Here is an 18,935-nt window from a genome sequence, read left to right as displayed (position 1 = left end):
TTTTCGCATGCTTATCGGCTATCAGGGTATCTTCCTTGGTGAAACGTCTATTCAAATGCTTTGCCCATTTACAATTGTTTTGTTGGTGCTGCTGTGTTCTCTGGCTACATGGAGTATTCTGGATATTAATCCTTGATCAGATATATGGTGAAAGTGAAAACGCTTTCTCCCTTCAATCTGATCTGTGGGCCTTTTCACTGTTGATACTGTTGCGTGTTTACAAAATGGTTTAGGGTTGAGGAAGTCCAATTAGTGGATTTTTTCTTTTGTTACTTGTGCCTTTAGTGTCCTCTCCGAGAGCTCATCACCAAACGCAGTGTCATGAAGGCACTGTTTCCTTCTAGGAGGTTTAAGGTTTGGCTCTTACATTCAGCCCATTGGTCCGTGTTGAGTCAATTCTTCAGTCGGGCGTGCAGCGAGGGTCCAGCCCCTTTCTTTTGCACGTGGACGTCCAGCGTTCCCAGCGCCATTTGTCAAAGACCGTCCTCTCCCCAGTGGATGGCCTCGGTGTCTTCACCAGCATCCGTGGCCACGCACGGTGACTTCATTCTGGGCTCTCTGCTCTAATCCTTTGGTCCGTAAGTCTGTCTCGATGCCAGCAGAACTCTATTTTTAGTGGTTTTGAAATCAGGAAGTGTGAGACATCCAACGTTGTTTGTTTTCAAGACTGTTTCGGCTGTTCAGAGATCTCACATAGATTTCTTCTGTTTCTGCAAACACGTGTTGTTGGGACTTTGATAGGGCTGCACTGGGTCTCCAGGTCGTTCTGGGTGGTGTAGACACCTTCGTCCAGTAAGTCTTCCAGTACAGGAACGTGGGGTGTACGTCCTCTTTTTTTAACTGTTTTCTAATGTTTATTTATTTATGTTTTGAGACAGGGAGAGAGAGAGAGAGAGAGAGAGAGAGAATGAGCAGGGGAGGGGCAGAGAGACAGGAAGGCACAGAATCCGAAGCAGCTCCAGGCTCTGAGCTGTCAATACAGAGCCCGACACGGGGCTCGAACCCACAAACCGTGAGATCACGACCTGAGCCGAAGTCGGACGCCTGACCGACAGAGCCCTCCACGCACCCCAGGGTGTACTTCCTAGTAGCTGTGTGATCTTTAATTTCATCCAGCAGCCTTGATAGTTTTCACAGAAAACTCACCTCCGTGGTCAGGTGTATTCCTAAGTATTTTATCCTGTTTGGTACGATCATACGTACAGTCGTCTTTCACTTACAACGGCTGGGGCTCTGCAGGGTCCGGGGCCGCGCCCCACACATACCTGCTTCCTGGGGCCTCTGCTGTCCAGCTTCCCTCACTGTGCTTCTGCCACGAGGTCCCCCAAGTTTTGCAAACACGGACGGATCCCCCCCCCCAACCTGGACCTCTCCGGTGAGTTGAGGACAGCAGTCGGGACACCTTCTGCCCGGCTCCTTATCACTAGCGCCCCGGTGCCACCATAGGACTGACTTCCTGGAGGAGAAGACGTAAGCGGCACAGGTATTTTCCAGGAAGATATCGCTGTCGTTAGAAGCGGCGGTAGTCACCGACCCCGTGGCCCTCCCTGACCCCCGCGGCCTCTGGCAGGTGAGGTGCCACGCCGTTGAAGAAGGGCTGGGACGGCACACCCGCGACTCCAGGCTGCCGGGGCCCTGATGACTTTGCGGGACTGGGACGTTGGCTTTGTTTGACTCGTTTTTAACTGTAGCAGCTGGAGACAAACGTGAAGGTGGGGGGAGCCTTCGCTCTGCTGACAGAAAGCAGAATTTCTTTTAAAAATGTTGTTTTCTGAGGCCTGAAAGTCACAGCAGCCACAGGCGGATTGCCTGGAGGCCCCTTCGCCGTCCTGATGGCGCCTCGGAGGGTGCAGGGTGCCTTCAGGAGCAGTTAAGTAGCCTTACGTCCGGGAGACGGGCTCCAGATCAGCTCTGTGTCTCCAAGGAGCAGCTCCTCCCGCCCCGAGCCCCTTGTGTCAGGGACGGGGAAACGCCTCCTGGAAGAAGCAGCTGGAAGGCACCTTCCTTGCAGGCGCCGAGCTTGCCGGTGCTTTGCAGGGAGGGCCGTTCCCCAGTTACCCCGAGGTGGGCCTCTGGCAGCCTTGCCGTTGAAAACGGCCCCCCAGTTGGCTGCACCGAGCCGTGGCCCACCGTGGCCCCGGGGTCTGGCTGCCATCACTGAGGACATGTGCTCCAGCCCCTCAGAGCCCAGGGCCCAGCCCGGCACCTGGCCAGGGTAGACACTCCTGTGTGTCAGATGACAAACTAAGGCGCCTGTGACAGCAAGGAGCTGAAGGAAACGAAACACAGAGGAAAGGAGCAGCTGGGTGCACGCGGCCCTGGTGGGGAAGCTGGCCCTGCAGCCCTGGGGTGGGACTGAGCCCTTAACCCGCGCCCCCCCCGCCCCGAGGCCGGGGAGGGGCAGTGGCCTTGCCGGGAGGCAGGGGCGCAGACCACGTGCCCACAGGACGCAGGCCGTGGAAGAAGTCTGCAGAGGGATCCTGGGCGGGCCGATGCCCCTGGACGGCGCATCCTCCACCCTGCGTCACGTCACGTGGCCACACGGACGCTCGCAACCTTGCAGGTGGACGTAAGGGTGCGGCTCAGGGTCGGCTGGCAGGGTCAGAGCCAGCGCTGTCCACCCTGCGGAACACAGACGCTGCCATTGCAACCGTTCCAAACTTTCCTATGTGGCGGCAGTGACAGCGGTCGGCAGCACGTGTCGCTGCACCCACAGAGCGCTAACTCCCCCTCCCTCCCCCAGCCTCCCTGGTAACTTCTAAACTACTTCCTGTCTCCATGACTTTGCCTATTCTAGCCATTTCACACGCTATCTGTCCTTCCTGTGTCTGGCTTACTCACTTAGCATAACGTTTTCGCGGTCTCTCCGTGTCGCTGCACGGATCAGTACCTCCCTCCTTCTTGTGGCTGAAAACATCCCAGTGCATGTTTAGACCTCATTTTCTTTCTTTTTTTTTTTTTTTTTTGGTAAAAATACGTAGTTTAGTTTAAATTACCCTATAATTATTTTTTTCATTTCTTCTCTTAACTTCAAGAAAAAAACACTGAAGATTGTACAAATATACCATTGTCTTTATCCATCCATCCGTTGGAGGATGCTCCCACCTTTTGGCGAGTGTGAATAAGGCCGCTGTGAACATTAGCTTACACGTATCTGCTGGAGTCCCTACTTCCGAGTATTTTAAGCATTACTTAGGGGTGGGATTGCATGGTTATATTATAATTCTATGTTTAATTTTTGAGGACCCTCCAGACTCTTCCACAGCAGCTGCACCATTACATCCCACCAGCCGTGCACGGGGTTCTGGTCTCTCCACATCCTTACCCACACCTGTTGCTTTCTGTCTTTGTGATTCTAGCCATCCCTGAGGTGGCAGGTGAAATGTCATTGCGGCTGTGATCTGCGTTTCCCCAATAGCTAATGACAGTGAGCATCTTTTTGGGCATTTATTGGCCATACGTATGTCTTCTTTGAAGAAATGTCTCTTCCAGTCCTTTGCCCGTTTTCTAACTGGGCTGTTTTGTTGTTGTGGAGTTGTGGGGGCTCTTGCACATTGTCAATGTTAAGTCCTTACTGAGTATGTGACGGGGAAATACTTTCTGCGTTCCGTGGGCTATCTTCTCACTTTGCTGATAGTGTCCATGGGAGAACAAACGTCGTTAATAGAGCCCAATTGATCTATTTTTTCCTTTTGTTGCCAGTGCTTCTGTGGCATATTTAAGAAACCACTGCCGAATCCAAAGCTGTGAAGGTTTCACACTGTGTTTTTCCCTAAGAGTTTTATAGTTTTAGTTCTTAAACTTAGATTTTTTATGTACTTTGAGTTAAGTTTTATCAATGGTGTGAGGTAGGGATTTAAGTTCACCCTTTTGCACGAGGACACCCAGTTTTGCCAGTGCCATTTGCGGACAAGACTGTTTTTTCCACATTGAGTGGTGTTGGCACCCTTGTCTAAAATCAGCAGAACACGGATGTGAGGACTTATTTCTGGACTTCCTGGTACGTGACACTCATCAGTGTATCTGTGCGTCTGCCAGGGCCGTACTCTTGATTACTGTAGCTTTGTGGTATGTTTGGAGGTTGGGAAGTGCAAGACTTCTAACTTTGTTGTTCTCTTCAAGGTTATTTTGGCAATTCCGAGTCCCCAATGTTCCTCATGAATGTTAGAATAGGTTTTTTCTATTTCTGGAAAGAAAACACCGTTGGGGTTTTGAGAGGCCATCCTAGAAGTGGGCTGAACATCCTGGTAGGTTTGGCCTGTGCGAAACTCCCAGCACTAATATTTGGGGGAGGGTGTGAGGTTTCCAGTAAAACTGGTCAAATGCAGACTCATGACATTTCATTCCAGTGCCCCAGGGTTGAAGCAGAAGAGTTAGATTTAAAAAAACCAAAAACAAAAAGGCTTTATTTGAGCTATTTTAGGCTTACAGAAAAGCTGCAAAATTAGTACAGGGCCTTCTCACCCGTCTCCTTAATGTCACGTCTCACCTGACGAGAACACAGTGACCCAACCAGGCCGTGGACGCTGGTCCTGTGCACTGACCGGGCTGGAAGCCTCCCTCAGCTGTGCCCACGTCCCGCTGACGTCTGTCCCAGGCCCCTGCCCAGGCCCCCACAGCACACTCGGCGTGGCCTTCTCAGCCTGTCCCCTGCCCCTTGGCTGAGAAGAGGGCCGTTGTCAGCCCGTGAGAAGGTGCGGGCCTGAGCCGGCCCTCTGTGCACAGCTCTTACTGCCCTGGATTGTCCCCACGGCTCCTCAGGTCGGGTCCCGCCTCCTCAGCCGCAGTGACGTCGTGCTTTATGTGGCACGTGAGCTGAAGTCTCATTTAGTTCGTGGCATCTGAGGGGCTGTGGAGACCACCGTGTTTCTAAGGGTCGTAGCTGTGCAGAGGGCGCTCGGAGGGGGTCACCCTCCCGAATTTCTTCCTGTGGTCAGACACGTGTGTATTGTCACGTACCTCTGTGTCACCCAAAGCATGTCGCACTCTGCGTTTTCCTCTGCCCCTTGCGTTTCGCCTCACGGCCTGCCCCAGAGCGCACACCAGGTCTAGGGACCTTCCTCATTCTCTGCGCCCGGCAACACCCCACGTGTGGACCCCCAGGTGTGTGCGGTCCCTCCCCCGCACAGGCGTTTCCGGTGTCTGCTGTGGGGAACCCGCGCTGCGCGCTCTGAGGTTCTCTGCAGACCCGCTCTGGGGGCTGCACCTGCAAGGCGGCCTCACGGTGCCATGTGGTTGGCTTTGTAACTCGTTCAAGCCTCCCGGACGAGAAATGATGTCTCACTGTTGTTTCTCTGACGATGAGTGTACGTCAACATTTGTTCACACGCCTGAGAGCCATTTTTGTCTTTTTTGTGGATTGCCTTTTCGTGTTTTTTCCCTCGTTTCTCTATGGGGTTTGTGGTTCTTTGTCCCTCAGTTGTAAGAGTTCTTTATATGTTGGCTTTTCTCCTAACCTCTTCTTCTTCAGAGTGTTCCTGACGACGCGTGCATATCTGAATCGTAGTGTGACGTGACTGACTCCATAAAAGGCTTACTCTTTTACTAGGATTGAATTGAATGTATAAACCGACGTTAGGAGAAAACTTCCTTGTGTAAAATGCTGGGTTGTCCTGTCCGAGAACAAGGGATGCCCTCCCTGTGTTCCGCTCTCCTTTTGTGTTTCTGGAGTGTGTTTGAATTGCTCCTTGTAAAAGCTGTACACTTTCCTTGGGAAACATTTTCCCACGTATTTGGTTTTCTTCTGTTGCTGCCGTAAATGGACTTCTCGATCGTCACATCCTCTGTTTCTTGTGTGTGTGAAGAAAACTGTTGGCTTCGTGGCCTGCCACCTCACTCAGTTCTTTTGTTCCGTCATTAAAGTTTTACCATTGGTTCCCTGCGATTTTCCGAGCGTGCAGTCGTCTCCCAGCGGACACGGCTTTCCCTCCTTCGTTTACCCCCTCCTCTAATTCATGTTGCTGTGCCATTTCACTATTTCGTGCCTCAAGGAGGGTGGTGAGTGATTTCAGAGACAGCGGGTGTCCTTCCCTTGCTTTTTCTGGGAACACCTCTCATACTGAACCACAGACTGGCTTTTCACATGGTAGTTTACGTGTTAATGAAATATTCGTCAGCTTCTCGACGTTGTTAAGAGGCTTTCTTGGTGTCTATGGAGATAATCCGATGATTCTTTACCCCTTAGATTTATTTTTATGGTGTATGATGCTATTGAACCTGTCCTGCATTCCCGGAATAAATTCCACTTTTCCTAGTATTTTTTAAGTTCATTTATTTATTTTCAGAGAGAGGGAACACGTGCGCACAAGAGTGGGGAGGGGCAGGGAGAGAGGGAGAGAGAGAATCCCAAGCAGGCTCCGTGCTGTCAGCACGGAGCCCGACTCGGGGCTCAACCTCACGAACCATGAGATCATGACCTGAGCCAAGATTAAGAGATCAAGGCTTAACCGACTGAGCCACCCAGGCGCCCCTCTAGTATTTTTTTTAGAGACACGTTGGGTTTTTTTTTCTGTTTATAATATTTGCTTAGATTTTTTGCATTGATATTCATGAGCGATACTGGACTATTGTTTTCTTTCTTTGCACTAATCATGTTTGGCTTAAGTATCAATGTTTACCTGCTTTGTAAAAGGGATTCAGAAGTTTTCTTTGTTTTCCATGCTCTGGAATAATTCCTAGAGCATCAGGACTATCAGGTCTCTTATGAGGTTTGGTCGAATTCCCAGTGAACTCATCTGGGTTTGGTACTTTTTGTAGGCTAGGTAATTCCTTCATAACTTTCTCTGTTTCCTCAGTGGTGATTGGCATGTTTACATCTCCCTCGTGGGATCAGTTTTGACGGTCTGTATTTCCTCTAGGTTTCCAGACTTATTTGCATAGAAGACTTCAAAGTGTCTCATGATTTTTTATATTCTATTTCAAAAGTTAAATTTTTTTGACTATAGTCATGTGGTTAAAAAAGGCGGGGGGCGGGGGAGAAGTTTGAGTGACCAGAAAAGACTGCCATCCTAGAATCTTTTTTTTAAATTTTTTTTTAACATTTATTCATTTTTGAGAGTGAGAGAGACAGAGCATGAGCGGGAGAGGGGCAGAGAGAGGCAGACACAGAATCGGAAGCAGGCTCCAGGCTCCGAGCCGTCAGCACAGAGCCCGACGCGGGGCTCGAACTCACAGACTGTGAGATCGTGACCTGAGCTGAAGTCGGACGCTCAACCGACCAAGCCGCCCAGGCGCCCCAGCCATCCTAGAATCTTAAGCATGATTATTTTCAAAGCAACATGTTACAGACTACTGTTCACTCTCAGTTTTCAGAGAATAAGCCAGCGTGTGGTTTGACGAAATGCCCCTTCCGTGCTGTCGGTTGGAGAACCGCCCACCATGAAAGTAGTTTCAGTGCTTGGGAATCACGGGAGCCCAGAGACGGGGAGGCTCTGACCATCCCTGCTGCCGGCTCACACAGCTTCCAGAGCAAATACCGGGGTGTTCCGTGCCAATACAGACGTCTCACAAAGGCAGATGTATCACATCACCATTTCATGGGGTGTCCCTCTCATCACATACAAACCTGTAGGACGCGACTGTCCCCCTGTCGTTGCCCAGGCTTGAAAAGATTGTCTTGAAAGCGACGCAGAAAGGAAGCTCCCTGAAGGGGACGTTGTGGGTCTGTGGGCTCAGGTTGTGGGACGTGCCCCCTGCATCCGCACCCGCCCCAGCCTGGCAGCGAGGGGGGGCCCACGGTGTCGGCGCACGAAAGTCGGGGCAAGTGCGACAGCGTTCTCGTCAAACTGGCTGAGGGAACCCTGGATGGTGAGTTCTCCACGTGAAGGTTGCTGCTTCAGACTTTACGTGAAGACTTATTTTTGCAAAAGTGGGCAGCTCCAGACCCCGTGGAGGCATGCTGTCCCCTCTGTGGGGAAATGACGGCCACTCAGAAATCGGGCCATCAGTGCCCCCCCTCCTCACCCGCACACGTGCCGTTGGCACCACGGCGAGGCAGCTTCACAACTGCGCACACGGCTTCTCACGGAAAGTTGAATTATGTGCGCTACGTTCTGTTTCAGGGGCAGGGCGGTGATTAATCACATGTTTTATAAAATTGATTTGAAAAAGAAATTACCAATTAAGAGTTGTCGTGATTGAAAAGTAAAATTAAATCATCTGGGAAATTTGCTCCCTTCCTGTTGGGGTCAGCAAGATCTGTCGTTTGTGTCTGCTGTCACTGGGGTGGGGAGGGGGGCCAGCTTTGGTCTCCGCTGGTCCTTTATGGGGACGCGACAGAGGCCTGAGGACCAGCCTGGGGCCCCTCACTGAGGGCTCGGCAGAGACTCCCCGGGGTCGTGCAGCCAGAGTGGAGCCTGGCGGCTTGTCCGAAACAGACCTTGTGCCCTCGGATTGCAGCCCCCACCCCGGCCTGTCCGGTGCCGGGGGTGCTGGTGGGCAGGGGGCGGGAACAGGGAAACTACCGGAACCCATGGGAAGTTCAAACTGAGCTCCCATTTATTTCCCCTGCTATTTTGGTGGCTCTGTCCCGCAAGCCAGGGCCAGGCCGCACCGGGGCCGTGGCTTCCGGATGGAGCGGGGGCTCCGGCCGGGACAGGGCAGGGGACTCAGTGGCTGAGGGTAGCAGCTCTCACACGTCTCCGCGGCCTTCAAGGAGCTGGGTTTTCACGTGGGTCGTGTGTAGCACCACCACCAGGCTAGAAACCGACGGGCAGAAGCGCCCTGAGGGCCGTGCCCTGGACGGGCCAAGGTTCCAGCCCCTGCCCGGATGAGGGGCTGCACAGATTCTCACCGCGGGTGAGAGGTGCTCAGGGCGGACTTGGGAAATGCTAGAAGGAGTGTCAGCCACTCCCTCCAGGACTGCGTTTCCTGCAAGCTTCGGGCCCGGAAAGCACCGGCGAGCAGATGGGCGACTCCCCTGCCCACCCGTCCGCTGCCCGCTGCTCACAGCACTCGCTTGGAGTGTGGTGGGCGGAGGGAAGTCTCTCTTCTCTGGACTCCACAAGCACAAATACTTCCATAAATAGCTGCTTCAGAGGAAAAATGAAGTTGACAGTACATTTGCATACAAGTGTGCTAATTATAATCCTCTTACCTATACACTGAAACAGATTTAGCAGTTACAATTGGACTGGAGCAGCTCGTCTTCTCAAAAATAGGCCCCGGGCAGAGAGGGGTGTGTTAGGCACATACGAGGGCGTGTGTGTCTATCTTTGCAGACTAATGGGACCGCGGGTGGGGGGCCCAGGCTGCCCCTCACGGGTCTCGTGGGGCCCCGCGGTATGGCTGACCCGGAGGGGACGTGGTGCACACCTGGGGTCGGCTGGACCGGGGACACCGAGGCAGGGGGAGCAGGCGCCCCGGTTACAGCGACTTATGTTCCAGCAGCTTCATCGATACAGGGGCGGCTGGTTCTCGGGGGGAGGGAAGGAGACGCTCTGGGCACGTAGGATGTGGCGAGCACTGGCGTTGCCCAGACGTCCGGGAGGAGGTCAGAAGCCACCAGGTGCAGAGAGAGAGGTGAGGAGCCAGGACCCGGCCTCTCTGTCCCAACCGCATGCCGGTCCATATGACCTTGGGTGGAACGCACAGGGCCGGGGGGCGGTGGCGGGGGGGGCACCCAGGCCGAGCCACGATTATGTGTGTGCTGATGTAGATTATATCCGAGGAGAGGGGTTGTGGTCATCACCTTCTCTGACAAGTTCATGACCCAACCACGGTCAAGAAGCCGTGCCCTAAAGGGGGGTTTGACGTGTCGTTTCAGGGACCTGAGAAGCACTGGCAGGGGTCTGATGACATGGCAGCATTTGCAAAGGGCCACCTGGGATGAGCCCCCGCACGGGGAAGCCGACAGGAGGTAAGAAGCGTGCGTGTCCCCAGCGTCCCACTCCCGAGAAAACTGGGAGGCTGATCTTTTCGGTGAAACCATCTCATTTAAAGAACCTTACCATACGATGCCACAAACGCACTGATTTCCTCAGAGGTTAGGTGAGGGATAGGAAGGAGCCAGCCCATGACCTGTGTCCTGAGCTAGGCCACTTTGCACACCTGTCCCCTCAGGATGGCTCCCTGGAGCCCAGGGCTACTCGGGAAGGCCGGCAGGAGGCGGTCAAAGGTGCCAGCTTGAGTTTTAACTGCAGAGCGGGATGGACTGGGGTCCCCCAGAGAGCCTGTGTCTGCTGTCCCCCAGCCCCATCCTTTGTCCTGTGAGTCCCCAAGGCTCCAGCCTCCCCCATCCCCCACAGGACTGGTTATTCTTCCAGCCCCTCCCAAGATCCCAGACTGAAGGCTTGAAGGGGATTTGGGGTGCTCACCAGCCGGAGGGGGGATGATGTCATAGCTCACAACCAGCTCCGTGCCAACCTGCCTCACCTGCCCCCCAGGGGTCCCTCACCTACACCCCCTCCCTCACCTGCCCCCCCAGGGTCCCTCACCTGCCCTCCAGGGGGTCCCTCACCTACACCCCCTCTCTCACCTACACCCCCTCCCTCACCTGCCCTCTGGGGTCCCTCACCTACACCCCGTCCCTCACCTGCCCCCCAGGGTCCCTCACCTACACCCTCTCCCTCACCTGCCCCCCAGGGGGTCCCTCACTTACACCCCCTCTCTCACCTACACCCCCTCCCTCACCTGGCCTCTGGGGTCCCTCACCTACACTCCCTCCCTCACCTGCTCTCTGGGGTCCCTCACCTACACCCCCTCCCTCACCTGCCCCCCAGGGTCCCTCACCTACACCCCCTCCCACACCTGCGCCCCTAGGGTCCCTCACCTACACCCCCAGGGTCCCTCACCTGTCCCCCCGGGGTCCCTCACCTACACTCCCTCCCTCACCTGCCCCCCAGAGTCCCTCACCTACACCCCCTCCCTCACCTGCGCCCCCAGGGTCCCTCACCTATACCCTAGGGTCCCTCACCTGCCCTCCAGGGGGTCCCTCACCTACACCCCCTCTCTCACCTGCCCCCCCAGGGTCCCTCACCTACACCCCCAGGGTCCCTCACCTGTCCCTCAGGGTCCCTCACCTACACCCCCTCCCTTACCTGCACCCCCAGGGTCCCTCACCTACACCCCCTCTCTCACCTGCCCCCCCAGGGTCCCTCACCTACACCCCCAGGGTCCCTCACCTGTCCCTCAGGGTCCCTCACCTACACCCCCTCCCTCACCTGCCCCCCAGGGGGTCCCTCACCTACACCCCCCCTCACCTGCACTGCCTGACCCCCAGGCTCTCCTCAAGGGCTTGAGCCCCTCCCCTCTTCAGTCTTTGCTGCTACTTTCCTCCTCCCCAGTCTGCTATTTTCCAAAACACCACGGCTCCCTTGCCGTCCACTCTTACCTGGTGTTGACAGACCTTAAATCTGGAGGAGAGGTAGAGAGTTTCATTCGACCCTGGGTTTACCACCTGGACTCTGAGACCCTGAGGGATCCGGGTGACGGGCCCCAGATACACCGCCGTCGCAGCCAGGACGCGTCTCCCAGTCTTGTCCTCTGACTCATCCCCTGGCTTCCCCGCCTGGGCGGCAAGAGTCCTGCTGGGCACAGCGCCCAGCTGGCAGGGAACCTCCAGCATTTGGACGTGTCGTTTCAGCGTGGTCTCAAGGGGACATCCCTTCCCCACGGCCCCGTGGAAGGCAGGTCGTCATGAGCCGGAATATAGACTTGGGCCCCCCCCCTTGCTGCGAGCCCGGACTCCCCCTCCTCAGGGAAGGTAGAAGCTTCGTGGCCCTTAGAATTTGGCAGAGAAGGATACCCTGTGACTTTCCTTTGCCATGGCGTCTCTGCGGGCCTCAGGCTCCGGGCCTAGCTCAGGTCTCTTGACGTCTCATCTGAGTCTCTTGCGGCACCTTGATGTGACCGGTCCTGTGGCGGACAGTGTCACGTGTGATTCTAATTTAACGCCCACATCCGCGTGGCGTTTGGGGAGTGAGAAAGCAGGACCTGAGAGAACGAAACCCAAATCTGGCTACAACAGTTTCAGAAGTGCACTTTCACCGAGACCCACGGATGGACAGAGGCTGCGCAGGTCAACGTGTGCTGCACGAATGAAAGGGACAGATCAGTGTGAATGTCTTTTCACGAGATTAACCTGTCCTGTCTGGTCAAAGACCAGTGTTGTGCGTTGACGGGTTCCCGGGAGCGGACATCGACACAGCAGATGAGCGCACACCCCAGCTGGGTCCTTGGCCTGGGGCTACACTGTGTCCGGGATCCAGGCTCCATCCAAAGGCTGCAGGTGGCGGCTGGATCCATCAGACTGAGCGGGATCGGGAGAGAAAGGAAAACCCTCGTGACCCACAGCAGACGGTCAAGGGTATGAATGCCCAACCCAGAAAGTAACATCACGAGAATTACGTTTGGTCGGTTTGGAGTTTGTGTTTTGTTTTGTTTTGCTTTTGGCTGTTTTTCCCCAGGTTTTTTTTAACCGAGATTGAAACACACAAAGTAGAAAGAGTAGTGTGATGGAAACCTATGCATGTGTGTGTACATACACGAAACGTGTGTGCGTTCATATAAAATGAAATAATGAACCATTCTGGAACTAGCTTACAGAAATCGAGACATTTATCCCTGAATAATTAAGTATGAATCTCCTAAAAAATAAGGTCACTCTTTTCCATAACCACAATACCACATAACACTGAAGATTTCCCCAATTGTCCGAACACTGTCTTTTATAGATTTTTTTGGATGAAATTAATCTGGTTTATAAACTTCATCGCTTGGTATGTCTCAATCACTTTGACTCCATCAAAGAGAATCAGGCCATCCTGATTCTAGAACATTCCTCCCACCGGCTGATCCCCCACATCACTGACTCTGTGAAGAATGCGGGAGTCATTCTGCAGGAAGGCCTTTGCTCTCGTCTCTGTGTGGTGTTTCTCTCTCGCCCCGTATTCTCTGGACCCTGGGATGTGGGTCTACGTGTCTGATCGGAGTGTGTACTCAGGGCAGAGCCAGACGGCTGCCCGTGGTGCCAGTCACTCTGCACATTGCGTCACGTTCGAGGCACATAGTGTCAGGATGGCCGTGCTGAGTTGTGCTACTGGATTAAGGGGTGAGCCCAAACGTACTCATGGTAAAGCCACGTCCCTCTCGGAGGCTGGGTAGCCAGCGCAGAGCAGACGCCCGTCCTCCGATGGCGGCGAAGGTTTTTTCCCTCCTCTCTATTTCTCTTTTATTCCTGCGTCACTACAGACTCGCGGCCTCTATTTGCTAATGTTTTACAAGAAGCTGAGTCGTTCCATGTCTAGACTCTTGGCACCTGCGGTAGGTCCCTTCCGTGTGCCTGTTCACACCGGAGTGCCTCTCTGCTTCTGGACACAAAGCACGAGATCCCACCCCGGACTCTGCCTGCCTCCCCTCAGGAATCGGCGCTTCTGGCCAACACGGCTCAGGTGGGAAGGACCGGTCCCTGATGGCTAAGTGCGTTGTTAGCATTTATCTGTGTGATCTTATGAGCTACGTGGGGAGTGTTCACTCTACTCTCCCGAACGGCTACAGCAGGAGGTTATAATAAGACCCAGAGCCTGTAACATAAAACCCAACGTTTCCAGGTTTCACTGGAAAATCAGTCATCACACCAAGAACCGGGAAGATTGCAAACCAAATGAGGGACAATCAGCAGACACCAACATCAAGATGACAGAATTATTTGAGCAGCTGCTGTAAAAACGCTTCAACAAGTGGTTACAAACATGCTTGAAGCAGACCCGGAAAGAGAGTCTCAGCAAAGACATGGAAAGTCTCAGTGAAGGAAGAGAAGACATAAAGAAGAAGGCAATGGAAACTCTAGAACAGAAAAACACGATACGTGATATGAGAAGCTCGGTGGGTGGATTCGGCCTCCAACAGGAAGGACAGAGGAGTCGTGGACGCAGAGCAGAACAACCGCATTTGCCCAACCTGAAAAGCAGCGAAGACACGGACCGAAAATAAAATGGACGGAGGCTCGGAGACTGCGGTACCGTAACCAGATCCGACACTCGTGCTGTCGGAGTCCCGGAAGGGGAGAAGAGTTGTGGGGCTGAAAGTTCCTGCAGAAATAGTGACTTACAACTCCCCCACATCAGGGGTGCCTGGGTGGCTCGGCTGGTGGCTCAGGTCACGGTCTCACGATGGACAGACAGCGCGGGCCGTGGTGGCCGGTGAGGAGCAGAGAGGGAGTCGGCTCCGTGAAGACACCGGAACCAAAACTGAGGCAAGAGCAACAACCAAAGGCTTGAATTGCTGCGTTAATTATCTTGCAACATCTGTAGTGTGAGAACATTGTTAGATCCTAGAGTAATGGCTTGTAAGCTTGAGGCCAAAGCACTCTGAGCTTCCTCCTCACCGGGACGCCCCCGTCGGGACGCCCCCAGCCTCAGCCGGGCGGTACCACCTCTCCTTGCACGGCTGCTTCCGTGAGTTAGACGGGCTAGTTTGAACGGGGTCCCCCCTGGGCACCGCTGACATTTGGGTGAATAGCTCTTCGCCGTGGACGTCCTGTGCCCCGTGGAGCCCTGACCTCCACCTCTGGTGCCGGTGGTGATGACCCGCAATGTGAGCAGATGGCACCCCGTGGCCCTGGGACCACGCAGGGGGCCCCGTGGTCTGGCTTTGCTGCAGGACCGATGACCTTGTTTCCCCGGGGCTGCCCTCTGAAGCGTGTTAACCCGTAGGACAGGCACGCCTGCCAGGCGCCCCCTGGGGGAAGGCATCCCTCGTGACCGCGAGGCCCCCACAGGAGCTCTTACGGGGCTGAGCCATCCGGTTCACAACTGCACATGTCATGCTGTCCCGGCACCTGCTGTTTATCTGTTACATCTCCTAAAAAGCCTCGGTGACACTGGGGTGACCACACCCTTCTGTTCACACACATATGCGTGTGGGAAACGCCAGGGACGCCCTGGGAAGTACTTACTCGGCTCTGGTCCACCCTTAGCCTTGATTCAAATTCAGACTTTTTTTCCAAGCACCTACTAAGTGCGGGTGGTGTTCTGGGCATTCGAGACACAGCAGCAACACGGACACAAGCGTGCCCGCCTAGGGCCGACCTGTGAGTGGACAGGAGCCCCCTCTTGGCTCTGAGATACGTGTCCCTCCCTGGCCGCCCACCGCCTGAGCCCGGGCTCGGTCAGGGACAGGGGCCGCACGTGCAGGTGTGGAGGCCCAGGGGCAGTGACAGGCCCGGGGCGCCCCAAGCCCTCCCTCGCCAGCGTGTGGTCACCCCTTCTGTGGAACAGATGATGCCAGCACACGCTCACGTCTCTGCGGCACGGCATCCGCGACACCCGGGGCCTCAGCGGGCGACTGGAAAGCCTGCGTGTGGCCTCCCTGTGTCACCCAGGCTTCCTCGCATGTGGCACCTGGGCCCCACGGTGAGTGGGAGCCTGTCCCGAGAGACCCCAGAGCTCGGCATCCACCACGGAAGGAGCATCACTGGACGGAGTGGGCTCCTGCTCTGTGTCCTACTCAAAAGCCGATCTGAGGTGCCGTCCCCAGAGAGGACAGCTACGGCACGAAGCTGATGAGGACAGATACCACGCTGCTCTTGGCCAGGAGGCCCTTTCAACAGCGCATAGGCACACGTACGCGTTAACATGTGCGGAGGACTCCCATGCCAAGACTGTCCTAAACGCTCACGTGGCCTTTGCCTTCCTCACAAGGCAGGTGCTGTCGTACAATTATTTATTCCGGCTTATTCATGTGGGATCTGTGGCTCTAGCAGAACCAAGTGACTTCCTGAGACTGCACGGCTCTTGAGGACAGGAGCTTGGTGTCGGCCCAGCCACCTGGCCACCGTCATGGCCTGAGCGTGGGCTCCACCTGTCCCGTGGTGGCTGGAACGGAGGGCATTACAAGTTGCCGTGGTTGCCACCAAATCGACTGTCCACTCCCTCGGTGACATTACGTAAGGAGTAAGCTTTCTCCCTTCTCACGGGGATGAGGCCACGATTGGTACTTCCAGTAAGGCGCCACGAATCTCCTACCCCTCAGAGAGATGCTGGTCTGAACTCTTCATTCCCTGAGGAACATCTCGTATTAACTTAATCCTCGCTCTATGTCTGCAATATTAAATCATGTCCGGGAGCCCGCGTACTGTCAGGACGTGTTGAATCACCCAAGAGGTTCAGACGTTAGTTAATGGAGAGGACGTGTTCCCGGATAATGTGGCACTACGCAGCAGCGTCACGGGAGGAGAATGTGGAGCCCTGTTTGCAGGCTGCTGGCGTCCCTGCCTGTGCCCTGGCCACCTTGGGTCTCCCCACACCGATGACGGTCACACCCTTCACGCCCCTCAGGGCTCCCCCAGCCAGGGTGGGCTGTGGCCTGTCAGAGCCGGGTGTTCGTCTCACTGGTGAGGAGACCAGAGCTCCTCGGTGGGACCCCAGCCGCTCGCAGCAGAGCCACAGGTCAACCCCGGGCCCCTGACCCCGCTCGGTGTTCTTTCTGTGCCACAGGTGAGGACCCCGGCTCCCGCCCTAGTACAACCTTTGTGGCTTCTTCCAGGGAAATTACGTGGGCTCCGTTCGTGGGCAACCCTGCGTCGGTTCAAAGCGGTTCAACAGAAGCCTCCTATGTGCCGTGGACTGGACAGCCACACTCACACCCGCTCTTGCCACCGTTCAAGGGGCAGGTGACGTGTCGGGGCCATATGTGCTAGGGACATCTGGGGCAAGTCTGAGGCTCATTCATCCACTGGCTTGTCCCTTCAGCAAATATTTCCTGACTACCCGCTATGCTCCAGGGACGGTGTTGGGGTGTGTGATACGTCCTGGGCAAAACAGAAGAATGACAGCCATTCCCTCACGGGGCTCATATTCTCGCAGGAGTAAAAAAAAAAATAAGCGATTGGTGAAACAACGAACTACCTGCTCCTTCAGGAGGAGAAAAGTGCTATGGAGACAGGAAAGTACTCGGCTGGGGAAGGACGTGGGTGTGGGTGGTGGTGTAAACTGAGTGAGGGAGGCCCCAACAAGAGGTACAGTGTGAACGAAGGCTGTGGCTGCAGCATCTGGGCAGGTGCTCGGGGCAGGGGGACAGCCAGCACAGGGACCCCTAGCTGGAGCGTGCCGGGAGGCGAGGGGGAGGGCACGGCACCGACCCTGCCAGCACCGTGTGGAGAGCAGCCTTGTCCGCAGGAACAGACCCGGAGCGTGGAGGTTGGTCGGAGGGATGGTGGGCGGGCGGGCTTCGGGAGCCCCCGCGGCTGTGGTGCTGGGCACAGGCAGCAAAGGGGGGGGGGCTGGCAAGGAAACCCGTCGGGGCGGCCACCAGCAGTCCTGGCAGGAGGGGGTGGTGGCTCAGAGCCGTGCGGTGGCTGGCCTCCGCCGCTCGTCCACACAAGTCAGGAAATCCCCCCGGGGTCAGGCCCGTGGTGTCAGCAGCCCGCCGCCGTGACCAGGCTGGACGGATTCTTGCGGAAGCTGGCGCGGCTGGGACCACAGGACGGCTCGGAGGCTGCCGCCAGCGCTGTGCGGGCCGGCAAGGAGGTCGGGGTGCGTTGCCTGCTGGGCATCGACGTGGCCTCCTTCCCGCGGGCTGACGCCACTCAAGGGGAAGCTGGCCTGTCCTCACCGTGAGCCTCCTGGCACATGGGGGTCTGGGCCCTCTTCATCCAGTGCGCGGCCTTGCGGGTCTAGGCCTATAAAATGCTGTAAGGGCAGGAGCACAGACCTCATTCCCCTGAATCTGAGCTGGACGCGAGTGCGTGAGCTGCAAGGCCAGCTTCGATGTCCGCTTCTGCAGCCGGCCTTGGGAGTGTGTGTGCGTTACAGACGTGGGCTGGGGGCCCCGTGTCACAACCACAGAGCACGGCTTCAGGCGTCAGGCACTGTGTGGTGAAACGCCCCAGGCCAGGCACCTCCTGAGTGCGGCCACTGAGCGTCCACACCTGCTCCCGAGTGGTTGGGATCGTCTTGGAGCACGGCCCCCATCGTCCCATGACCCCCAGCGGGCTGGCTGGGAGCTGTTTCCTGTTTGTTTTCTGTGAGCTTTTCTAAGTATGCTTGGATTTTAAAGCGAGGAAGCAAAGGCCTTCTTACACGTTCCACAACACACATAAAACGTCCTGAAAATGCTGTCGAGTCTCAAAACTATAGTCTTCTCAAATTTTGAGGAGGAGTCAAAGAATACCAGTGAGAGACTTGGGGGTGAACAGGCCTTCCGGCACCAGAAGGGGCCCAGGAGGCGTCCAGGAGCCAACGCACCCCGAGGGTCCCACCCTGAGGAGGCAGAGCGGGACACGCGGCCCGGCCTCACTGCTGTCCGGGCCGCCGTCAGGACGTGGACGGTGCCCAGCCACCAGCGGCGTGCCAGACGCCGCCAGCAGTAAACGCCACAGAGATGCCAAGTCACAAAGAACGGGTAAAATACGTGGACGTCCTTCCATCCGGAGGACGCCGCGAGGCAGCACAGCTCGGCCTGCAGACCCGGCCCCGCTTGGTGTGGCCTTTGTTCACAGCTCTGTGGGCCCCCACTTACCGCCGAAAGAGCAGGCGGCTAAGCAAACAGCACCACATGTTAATTGATCTGGCAGAAAGGTGAAGGCAGACAGGTTAACAGGACCCGTTACTGATGAATCAGCAGGGCAAGGTGAGTGTGGGGGTGGCCAGCGGCCAGCGCAGACCAGGACCAGAGCCCCAGCTCTGTCACTCCACAGTGAGGACACTACTCAGCCTCCGTGATACTCGGTTTGCAGCCTGCAAGACGCGGCCGACAGAACCTGCCTCTTGGGGTCCCGGTGCACAGAAATGACACGGTATTCACGGAAGTCTTCCCACCTCACGAGCCCTTAGATAGTCCCCCGAGCAGCTGGCGCTGCCCTTGGACCGTGCCCACCCCCCAGCTCCTGATGTCTGCCCTGCTCCCGAGGGTGAGGAGTGCCTCCCTGGCTGGGCTTCCTCTCCCTCCTCCACCCCGTGCTTCTCCTCTGGGCCTGGGTTCTGTTGCTTTCGCCAGTA

The 18,935-nt window shown here is 55.9% G+C and overlaps 1 protein-coding gene across 2 annotated transcripts in view; it reads left to right on the top strand.

The window, feature by feature from the left end:
• Positions 1 to 18,935, top strand: part of KCNG2 (potassium voltage-gated channel modifier subfamily G member 2) — a 72,633-nt gene that overhangs the window by 18,157 nt on the left and 35,541 nt on the right. For both annotated transcript variants that reach the window (XM_058691748.1, XM_058691747.1), the window contains exon 2: positions 9,764 to 9,856. The gene's annotated coding sequence lies outside the window, so the exon portion shown is untranslated. The remainder of the gene's footprint in view (positions 1 to 9,763; positions 9,857 to 18,935) is intronic.

Source organism: Neofelis nebulosa, chromosome 11 (assembly GCF_028018385.1).
Source record: "Neofelis nebulosa isolate mNeoNeb1 chromosome 11, mNeoNeb1.pri, whole genome shotgun sequence".
Classification (NCBI taxonomy): Eukaryota; Metazoa; Chordata; class Mammalia; order Carnivora; family Felidae; genus Neofelis; species Neofelis nebulosa.
The sequence above is the reverse complement of the archived record's forward strand: the minus strand, read 5'-3'. Positions and strand labels throughout refer to the sequence as shown.